Here is an 11,752-nt window from a genome sequence, read left to right on the forward strand (position 1 = left end):
CTTAGACATTGGCTAAAATTTTACATTGGGGAAGAGGCCCTAACCACTGGCCGAAAAGTCAGGGGCGAGCCACGCTGGGATTTTTCGCTCCACAGGCCCTGAATTGGCCTTGGGTGGGACTTCCACTTCCTTGAGGCAGGTAGTCCTGCCTAATGGAACGGCCAGCCAATCAGCAGGCCGGCAGCTCTTAGTCCCAGCAGCACCACCGGGAGCTGTAGCCACTGCTGGGCCTGCATCCAGCTGACAGAAGCAAGAGGGCTGACGACCCCGGAACAAAGGTAAGCTTTTGGGGCCTCGCTGGAGACATATCGGCTGGGACCCAGTGAAGCAAGGGAGGTCAGTTGGGGGGGGGGGGGTGGGGGTGGTACTGGGGGTGTGGGGGGGTCCTCCACGTGGTTTTACTGGCGGTGTTCTGGGGGTCTTTGTCGCCTTGCTGACACTGGTAAGAGGAGGCCCTTAAATGGCAGTTAATTGGCCACTTAAGGGCCTTGATGGCTTGGGGCGGGCAGGCCATTTCTCGCCGCCCCATGTAAAATTGCAGCAGGGACAGGAAGGCGTTGGGAATGGCACCCCCCATCTCCCACTCAATTTTATGGCACCCCACGCGTGTGGGAGGGGGGGGCGGTGGGGGTGGCATAAAGGTTTGATTCATTCAGCTGGTATGGTGAATTGGCACATCATAAAAGCATTATGAATGATTCCTCGGTAGCTAGCATTAATGTGTAGGTTAAGGAGATTAGTTTCACACACTGGATGTACGTTAATGAAATTGAGGAGATAATTGATGAGGGTTTTAAAGGCCATAGTAGAGTAAGGCATTGATGTGTAGGAAACAAATAACCAGTTATATGTTGTTCTAAATCATTCCAAACTAGGCTCTTCAATATCCTCATAACAAAATAAATGCATAGAGAAATCCATTCCCTCCTCCAAGTTTTAAAATTGTCTGTTACTTACCATTGACAGGACAGCCCTTCAATGAAGCTCCACAAACAAGAAACACAAATCATTGTCCTGTAAAGTTCCGCAAACAGGCAAAGTTCTGCAACAGTGGCCTCCACTATGTTTTATCTGCAACAGGGATATCGCTTTGCTGCTCATATCACCATTTATACAGTGACATAGAATTATACAGCATAGAAGGAGGACATTTGGCCCATCATGCTTGTGCTAGCTCTTTGTAAGAGATGCCCACTCTCCTCCTCATGTGCCATAGCCTTGTGAATGTTTCCTTTTCAAGTATATATTCAATTTCCTTTGTTTCCTATTGTTTCCTGTGGTGGGTTAGCAGTGATAATTGGAGGAAATTGTGATGATAGTTTGGTCATGCCCTGCTGGTGGAAATAGAGTCTTTGAATATGTTTAAGGCAGAGGTAGATAGATTTTTGATAAGCAAGGGGGTGAAAGGTTATCGGGGTAGGTAGTAAAGTGGAGAAATCAGTTCAGCCATGAACTTATTGAATGGCGGAGCAGACTCGAGGGGCCGAGTAGCCTACTCCTGCTCCTAATTTGTATGTTCGTATACCCCCTTTTACATGCAGCAGGGTAGGCTCATGGAAGTTGATAAAGGGTTTCCTTGCAGAAGATTATTTTGGTAGACATTTTTGGGGCATCTTTGTGGCAGCAAAACACACTGTCCAATTTATAACATTAACACCTCAAAATCCCCTGAAAATTGTGCTGTTTCAAAAGGTAGATCCAGACTGTTGTGTTTCTGGACCTTAACAGGAATGCCTCTGGGTCATGCTTAGATGAACAAATTTTGTTCTGTGAGAAACTTGAGCCTAATGCCAGAGGTTCCTGGTCCGTGAACTAATATATAAATCCTGTAAATGGAGTGGTAATTATTATTGTTCATGTTTGTTCCTCATGTGATATAGAACAACTGAACTAGTTAGAATACTATCCAGGCTACTTATGATAAATTCTTTAGAGTGCTCTACATTTATCTACACTGTCCACTGTTGGCACCTTGCATAGGCCTGCCATAACGATAGTTACTTAAATGTATACATACTTTAGAATATGACCACAAATCATTTTAAAAACTGTCTGTTTCCCTGGGCATTTCACAATTTTTTTTTTACGTTTTACTTGTTCATGATTTTTTTATTTACATACCAAGTGGTGTAGCATTAATCTTGTCACTGCTAAAGGTATATAGCAGGCCATGACATTATACCAACGATAATAAGAATTTGAAAAGGAATGACTTAAACACAAAAACATAAGAATGATTTCTAAAGTCACTGGCTTCCAGCAGTTTAGTCATTTCTAGTATAGTTTATCAGGAGTGTCAGATCTGCCGAGTGCCTTGCTTGTGAAAGCCTCTGGCACTTGAGATTCTAATAACCAGCTGGCCAGACTTTACAAAGTAATGCATCATCATCGAATAAAGCCCTGAAAAGAGAAGGAATTGATTATGTTCTTTACTAGTGGCTCATGGAGAAGGATTGACATTAGTATCAGGGTTTTCTATTTATTTAACATCAAAGTTTGACAGGCAGCTGGATGACTTCACATATTTACAAAGTGAAGCCTATTCAATTTGCTGGGAGTCAGAAGTCAAAATGGAGTTGTTTGACACCCTGGAAGGTTTTTACCAATGGTGGGATATTACAGTGCCATTTCTCTCTGTATTCTCTTTCAATTTCAGGGCGTGGTTTCTCATGTTTGAAAACATTCTGTTTCTTTTTCCTCTCGGTGGGAGCAGATGGCAAACCTGCATGGAAATTTATTTAGAGGCCTTGCCGATTTGAACGGCCATGCCTCATTTGAAGACCGCTGGTTAACTGCCCAGAGGCGATTCACTGGAATTAGAAAAAGGCTGCCAACAGCAAGGCCAGTCCAGGAGGAAAGGTATTGAGAATCTTGCAGCTGGCATTGTGGTGTCTGAGACACCAGAGGCCAGGGCTTTTCTTGTGGGTCCGAGGAGGAGCAGGAGTGCTTCTGTAAATCCCACAAAGGAAAGCTTTTTTAAAAAAACTTAATTTGGAAGGCATTGCTGGAATCTTGATAGTTCGAAATGGCAGGGTGGCCGTATTAGACATCGGCGTTAAAATGGCATCAGAGTCAAATGAATCTCATGCAACCACAATCTGCATTTATTAATGAGTCACCCACTGGTAGACTGGTGGGAACCTCATCTGCTGCCAAAACCAGCAGCAAGAAAATCAGATTGGTGTGAGTGGACCAGGAAACGGAGTTACTCTAGTTTAATTGCCGATTGGGGAGAGTTAAAGTTGCCTTGATTGTTTGAAAAACAACGATATGCATTTCAATTTGTCCTTGTTGTGCTGATTTGGCCTTGATTTAAAAAAAAAGAAAACAGCATTTATGGGCTAGATTTTAATATCCAAAAATGGTTGGGTTTGCGTTGGGTCAGATGTTAAAATTTTGAAATCTGAAACCTGACCCCCACCTGCCTCCATCCCGTGCACTTCTGAGTTTAACGGAGGTGGGTCAAAGGGTAGGCAGACAACCTGCTCGCAGGAGGCTGGTCATTAACATACATGTCTTAATGAGGCTGGAAACCTCTGATTTAACTTGCTTTGCTGGTTCTACAGTAGCCGGCCAGGTTTTCCAAACCTTGGGAAACCCGGCAGCTAAAAGGAGGTGAGGACAACTTTGGGGAGAAAGTAAGCACCTTCACAGCCCTGCCTGTGGGCTAGGAGGAGCAGGAATTCTCCCCACCTTCCCCCAAGCCACCCATCCATCAGAAGCAACCCCTAATACAAAGAGCCCCGAGATGAGAATCAGACATCCCAGGATTGGACCTTCTACTGGGGCTAGGAATTGGAACCTCCCCGCCTGTCACCCCCGCTACCCCACCCCCCAGTCAATGTTACTGGACACAAATATTAAGATTTACTCTTTGATTTAAATTTTTAGAGATACAGCACTGAAACAGGCCCTTCGGCCCACCGAGTCTGTGCCGACCATTAACCACCCATTTATACTAATCCTACACTAATCCCATATTCCTACCACATCCTCACCTGTCCCTATATTCCCCTACCACCTACCTATACTAGGGACAATTTATAATGGCCAATTTACCTATCACCCTGCAAGTCTTTTGGCTGTGGGAGGAAACCGGAGCACCCGGAGGAAACCCACGCAGACACAGGGAGAACTTGCAAACTCCACACAGGCAGTACCCAGAATTGAACCCGGGTCGCTGGAGCTGTGAGGCTGCGGTGCTAACCACTGCGCCACTGTGCCACCCTTCTGAAATTCTTCTACAAATGGAAAGTTTTCAAACAAAATCAGGAACTTCAAAACACCCATACGGTAGCACATAATATGTATCATTTACACTTCGGTGCGATGTACATTGTAACTTGATAAATTGATGAAGGATTGTGAATCTTAATTCATCCAGGCCCTGGGCCTCTATGGAGAATGAAAGGAATTAGAAACCAGTAACTTGGCTGTATGCAATCTGAACAAAGTCAGGTGTATTTTTGAGGCTCTTTCACTTTCTATTCTGGAAAGGTAACTGGGCCATTTTATTCGTAAACTTAGAACATTACAGATCATTAGAGAAAGGATCTCATTCGGTGATAAGTCACCAGGCAAGGAAAGTCTGCTCTGGTAAAGGACAATTTCACCTATGCAATGGCATCCATTATAAACAGTACTAGATTTAATGCAAGCTAAACTAGATAGCTCCCGAAAATGGGCACAGGTATCATGATACAAGATTACCTATCATAACCTCTGCATCACCAACTCGTTCTTTCACACTAAACCCTGTCACCAGGTTTCTTGGAGGCACCCAAGATCACGTCGTTGGACATCATTGCCACAAGGCGAGCCTCCTTAAAACAGTGTTCAAATCACACACAGCTTCCACAGTGCGGACTGCGATACCGACCACTCCATGGTGTGCAGCAAGGTTAGACTCAAACCAAAGAAGCTGCATCACTCCAAACAGAAGGGCCACCCGCGCATCAACACGAGCAGAATTTCTTATCCACAGCTGTTACAAAAATTTCTAATTTCACTTGAAAAAGCCCTTCAAAACACTCCCATAAGGGATGCAGAGACCAAGTGGGCCCACATCAGAGACACCATCTATGAGTCAGCTATGACCACCTATGGCAAACGTGTGAAGCGGAATGCAGACTGGTTTCAATCTCATTTTGAAGAGATGGAACCTGTCATAGCTGCTAAGCACATTGCACTGCTGAAATACAAAAAAGCCCCCAGCGAGTTAACATCCGTAGCACTTAAAACAGCCAGAAGCGCTGCACAAAGAACAGCCAGGCACTGCGCAAATGACTACTGGCAACACCTATGCAGTCATATTCACCTGGCCTCAGAAACTGGAAACATCAGAGGAATGTATGATGGCATTAAGAGAGCTTTTGGGCCAACCATCAAGAAGATCGCCCCCCTCAAATCTAAATCAGGGGACACAATCACTGACCAACGCAAGCAAATGGACCACTGGGTTGAGCACTACCTAGAACTCTACTCCAGGGAGAATGGTGTCACTGAGACCGCCCTTAATGCAGCCCAGCCTCTGCCAGTCATGGATGAGCTGGACGTACAGCCAACAAAGTCGGAACTCAGTGATGCCATTGATTCTCTAGCCAGCGGAAAAGCCCCTGGGAAGGACAGCATTACCACTGAAATAATCAAGAGTGCTATTCCTGCTATACTCTCAGCACTCTACGAACTGCTTTGCCTGTGTTAGGACGAGGGAGCAGTACCACAGGACATGCGTGATGCCAATATCATGACCCTCTATAAAAACAAAGGTGACCACGGTGACTGCAACAGCTACCGTGGAATCTCCCTGCTCAGCATAGTGGGGAAAGTCTTTGCTCGAGTCGCTTTAAACAGGCTCCAGAAGCTGGCCGAGCGTGTCTACCCTGAGACACAGTGTGGCTTTCGAGCAGAGAGATCGGCCATTGACATGCTGTTCTCCCTTCGTCAGATACAGGAGAAATGCCGCGAACAACAGATGCCCCTCTACATTGCTTTCATTGATCTCACCAAAGCCTTTGACCTCGTCAGCAGACGTGGTCTCTTCAGACTACTAGCAAAGATTGGATGTCCACCAAAGCTACTAGGTATCATCACCTCATTCCATGACAATATGAAAGGCACAATTCAGCATAGCGGCGCCTCATCAGACCCCTTTCCTATCCTGAGTGGCGTGAAACAGGGTTGTGTTCTCACACCCACACTATTTGGGATTTTCTTCTCCCTGCTGCTCTCACATGCATTCAAGTCTTCAGAAGAAGGAATTTTCCTCCACACAAGATCAGGTGGCAGGTTGTTCAACCTTGCCCACCTAAAAGCGAAGACCAAAGTACGGAAAGTCCTCATCAGGGAACTCCTCTTTGCTGACGATGCTGCATTAACATCTCACACTGAAGAGTGTCTGCAGAGACTCATTGACAGGATTGCGGCTGCCTGCAACGAATTTGGCCTAACCATCAGCCTCAAGAAAACGAACATCATGGGACAGGACGTCAGAAATGCTCCATCCATCAATATTGGCGACCACGCTCTGGAAGTGGTTCAAGAGTTCACCTGCCTAGGCTCAACTATCACCAGTAACCTGTCTCTCGATGCAGAAATCAACAAGCGCATGTTAAAGGCTTCCACTGCTATGTCCAGATTGGCTAAGAGAGTGTGGGAAAAAGGCGCACTGACACGGAACACAAAAGTCTGAGTGTATCAAGCCTGTGTCCTCAGTACCTTGCTCTACGGCAGCGAGGCCTGGACAACGTATGTCAGCCAAGAGCGACGTCTCAATTCATTCCATCTTTGCTGCCTCCGGAGAATCCTTGGCATCAGGTGGCAGGACCGCATCTCCAACACAGAAGTCCTTGAGGCGGCCAACATCCCCAGCTCATACACCCTACTGAGTCAGCGGCGCTTGAGATGGCTTGGCTATGTGAGCCGCATGGAAGATGGCAGGATTCCCAAGGACACATTGTACAGTGAGCTCGCCACTGGTATCAGACCCACCGGCCGTCCATGTCTCCGCTTTAAAGACGTCTGCAAACGCGACATGAAGTCCTGTGACATTGATCACAAGTCATGGGAGTCAGTTGCCAGCGATCGCCAGAGCTGGCGGGCAGCCATAAAGGCGGGGCTAAAGTGTGGCGAGTCAAAGAGACTTAGCAGTTGGCAGGAAAAAGGACAGAAGCGCAATGGGAGAGCCAACTGCGAAACAGTCCTGACAGCCAATTTTATCTGCAGCACCTGTGGAAGAGTCTGTCACTCTAGTAATGGCCTTTATAGCCACTCCAGGCGCTGCTCCAGAAACCTCCAGGCGCTTACCCATTGTCTCCTGAGACAAGGAGGCCAAAGAAGAAGAGAAGAAGAATCCACGCCTATTGATTGAAGTTGGCATGCTGCCTGCATTTCATGCTGCTGCTGCTCTTTTGAATGATGCTGTGTGCAGCCAGCACTAACTGTGCCATTCATGCATTCATGGACCGCAAGCAACAGCAAGGAAACTAAAATTGTAACTTCCAAGCACTTAAAAGCCACTATACACTGCTTAAAGCTAGCCTGCACCTTTTAAAAGGGAGGTGCATTGTCTCTGGGACAGGTGCTGGCAGTCATGAAGGGAGAGAATCTGAGTTGGGAAATAGTGAGGAATGGCACAACAGGAGAAAGTGAAGGCTCAAAATTCTTTTGAAACTGCATTAGAGGCCCTAATGGAGGAGGTGGAAAATAAGAGAAATGCCTTGCATCCAGGGGACCAGGAGCCTCTCCACATGTATGGTCGAATGGCAGGGGGAGCAGATGGTCATGGAGGTCAATGCCAGGAGTCAAACCCAGAGGACTTGGATGCAGTGTTGCAAGAAGTTCAATAACTGCACACAAATTGTCAATGTCAGTGGATGGATCATCAAACGCCATATCCAAATGCCATGTACCATTAGCCTTAAGATTGTCCCCAATTCACCACACCCCTCACCTACCAACAATCTCTAACAACCAGGACTCATACCTGACATTCATATGCTCTACCCCATCACACACTTAGCACTGCTGCTGGTCTCATACCCACATCTCACAGCTTTTACACCCTGCCAGCTATTCAACCATGACACCCACATTGCCCGAACAGGTTTTATGACTCTTTGACACAATTCACTCCCTCTTGCAGGACAAGGTAGTGCATGACTGGAAGCAGCAAGAGCTAACCAGAGAGGGACAAGAGTGCCTGCATGTTCTTACGTACACGGTGTTGGGCATTATTAGAATGACAATTGCTGAGTCTGTCACCAGTGGTGGAGCTGAATTAAAGATGGCAGTATCCAAATAACTAGTCTTCCTTCTCGCATTCTATGTCCTCCTCATCCCACAATCTCCTGACTTGCATGCTGCAGATGGTGTTGGCATGCACCTTTATTCCCCTTCTCCCTCCCCACACCACAACCTTACACTTGTGCCTTTATTTTTTAAGATAAAAAAGTGCAACTTGACCAGGCAGTGGAGGAACAGCAAGAAGACAGTGATAATGAAGACAGACTTGATTTCAAACTTGCAGCCACCAGCTCAGATACTAGTGTGAACACTTGTTCCTACACTATCTGTGTACCTTGATATCGTGTGCTAATCCCAAAAACTGCCCAGGACGAGTTAAAAGAGTTTTCTGTTGAGCATGGCTGTATTGTGTGAATGAGCCTAAGGTAATGGTAAGAATCTGATAGAATGTACTTTATTCATAAAAATCTGTAAAAAAAATACGTGACAAAACAGTTCTAAACAGCACCAAGTCAAAAAATACAAACAGTGCAAAGGTTATCAATTTCCTTCAATATAGGACTGAGTTGCCTCACAACCCTTCCATTGCATTTCTCATGCCATATACATTTTACAGCAAACAAATATTTTCCGGATACAGTTCGAGGGGTTTCCCATGGATCCAGCCCCTCAGTTCAGCTTGGTGGGGGGACTTACACTGGTCTTTCCCCATTGAGCCTTTGCTGCGGCTGCCCCAAGCTTTAGTGCGTCCCTCAGCTTGTAGTCCTGGACCTTGGAATGTGCCAGTCTGTAACATTCGGTCGTGGACAACTCTTTGTGCTGGAAGACCAGTAAGTTTTGGGAAGACGAAAGGGCGTCTTTCATCGAATTGATAGTCCTCCAGCAGCAGTTGATGTTTATCTCGGTGTGCGTCCCTGGGAACAGCCCGTAGAACACAGACTCCTGTGTTACAGAGCTGCTTGGGATGAACCTCGACAAAAACTACTGCATCTGTTTCCACACCAGCTTTGCAAAGACACATTCCAGAAGGAGATGGGCAACCGTCTCTTCTCCACCACAGCCACCTCGAGGGCATTGTTTGGAGGGGGTGAGACTTCGGGCGTGCAGGAAGGATCTGACAGGGGAGGCTCTTCTCACCACCAGCCAAGCTAAATCTTGGTGCTTGTTTAAAAGTTCTGGTGATGCGGCATTCCGCCAAATGACTTTGGCGGTCTGCTCGGGGATCCATCCAACAGCATCCACCATCTCCTTTTCCCGTAGGGCCTTGAGGACATTCCGTGCAGACCACTGCCTGATGGATTGGTGGTCAAAGGTGTTTTTCCGCAGAAACTGTTCCGCGAAGGATAGGTGGTATGGCACAGTCCAACTGGATGGAGCGTTCCGCAGCAATGTGACCAGGCCCATCTTTCGCAACACCGGGGGCAGATAGAACCTCAGCACGTAGTGACACTTGGAGTTTGCGTACTGGAGGTCTACACACTGCTTGATGCAGCCGCACACAAAGTTAGTCATCAGGATGAGGGCGATGTTGGGTACATTTTTCCTGCCCTTATCCAGAGGTTTGAACATAATGTCCCTCCGGACCTGTTCCATTTTGGATCCCCAGATGAAGCGGAAAATGCCTTGGGTGACCGCCACAGCGCAGGAGTGGGGTATGGGCCAGACCTGCACCACGTACAGCAACAACGTGAGCGCCTTGCACCTGATGACCAGGTTCTTACCCACAGTAGAGAGAGTTCGCTGCTCCCACATGCTCAGCTTGTGTTGTATCCTGGCTACTTGCTCCTTCTAGGTTTTGGCACATGCCCCGGCCCTTCCGAACCATACCCCAACACCTTCAGGTAGTCTGACCTGATGGTGTAGGGGACAAAGGAGCAGTCAGCCCAGTTCCCAAAGAACATGGCCTCGCTCTTGCCGTGGTTAACTTTGGCTCCCGAGGCCAGTTCGAGCTGGCCACAGATGTTCATCAGTCTGCGAACGAACAGTGGATCCGAGCAGAAGATGGCGACATCATCCATGTACAGGGAGGTTTTAACCTGAGTGCCTCCACTGCCTGGGATTGCCACCCCTCTTATGCTCGCATCCTTCCTAATAGACTCAGCAAAGGGTTCAATACAGCAAACAAACAAGACCGGGGAGAGAGGACAGCCCTGTCTGACTCCAGATTGGATCAGGAAACTTTCTGATTCCCACCCATTGATTGAGACTGCGCTACTGATGTTTGTGTAGAGCAGTTTGATCCAATTGCAGATTCCCTCCCCAAACCCCATTTTGGAAAGCACGTCCATCATGTAGGTGTGCAATATCCAGTCAAAAGTCTTCTCCTGGTCCAGGCTGATGAGGCAGGTGTCCACCCTCTTGTCCCGTACATAGGCGATCGTATCCCTGAGTAGCGCGAGACTATCAGATATGTTCCTGCTGGGTATAGTACAGGTCTGATCATGGTGGATCACCAACTCCAGAGCAGACTTGACTCGACTGGCTATGACTTTTGACAGAATCTTGTAGTCAGCATTAAGCAGTGAGATGGGCCGCCAATTTCTGATTTCTGCCCTCTCCCCCTTCCGCTTGTAGATGAGGGTGAGGATGCCTTTGCTCATGGATTCTGACATGCTGCCAACCAAGAGGATACTCTCATATACTTCCAGAAGGTCTGGGCCGACCCAGTCCCACAGGGCCGAATACAACTCAACCGGTAAGCCATCGCTTCCGGGAGTTTTACTCGTCACGAAGGACTTGACGGCCTTTGTCAGCTCGTCCAGAGTTAGCGGCTTGTCCAGTCTCTCCTTCATGCTGTCATCTAAGACCTCTGTGATAGATGACAGGAAGGACTGGGAGGCTCTGCTGTCTGTGGGCTTCGCATCATACAGCCCAGCATAAAAGGATTTGCTGATCCTTAGTATGTCGGACTGTGAAGACGTTACCGAGCCATCCTCTTCATTCAGGCTGCTGATAACAGAGCTCTCTCTGTGTACCTTTTTGGAAGAAGTAACACGAACACGTCTCATCCTGCTCAATGGAGCGGAATCTGGACCAGAAGATGATCTTGGAGGCCTCCGTGGCAAGGAGCGAGGCCTGCTGGCTCTTCACTTTATGGAGGTCCTCCTTGACCTCGACCCCCATCGTCTGCAGCCGGAACAGATTTTGCATACTTCTCTGGAGTCGGGACATTTTTCTCTGTCTCTCTCTCGCCCTCTCAACACCTTTGAAGATAAAGAATCTTTTGACGTTCTCCTTGATCGCCTCCCAGTGAACTGGAGACTCAAAGAGGGTTTTCACGGTCCTCCAACCTTTGTAATCCCTTTTGAGTTCCTCAACGTTCTCTGGGGCTAGCAGTGTAGCATTGAGCTTCCATGTCCCCCTGCCAACCTGCTGGTCATCCTGTAAGTGACAGTCGGCCGGTAAGAGGCAATGGTCGGAGAAGAACACTGGCTTGACGTCGGTGGATCTGACCGTGACAGCACGGGACACAAACAGGAAGTCAATCCTGGAACGGGCAGACCCTTCC

Source organism: Heterodontus francisci, chromosome 17 (assembly GCF_036365525.1).
Source record: "Heterodontus francisci isolate sHetFra1 chromosome 17, sHetFra1.hap1, whole genome shotgun sequence".
Classification (NCBI taxonomy): Eukaryota; Metazoa; Chordata; class Chondrichthyes; order Heterodontiformes; family Heterodontidae; genus Heterodontus; species Heterodontus francisci.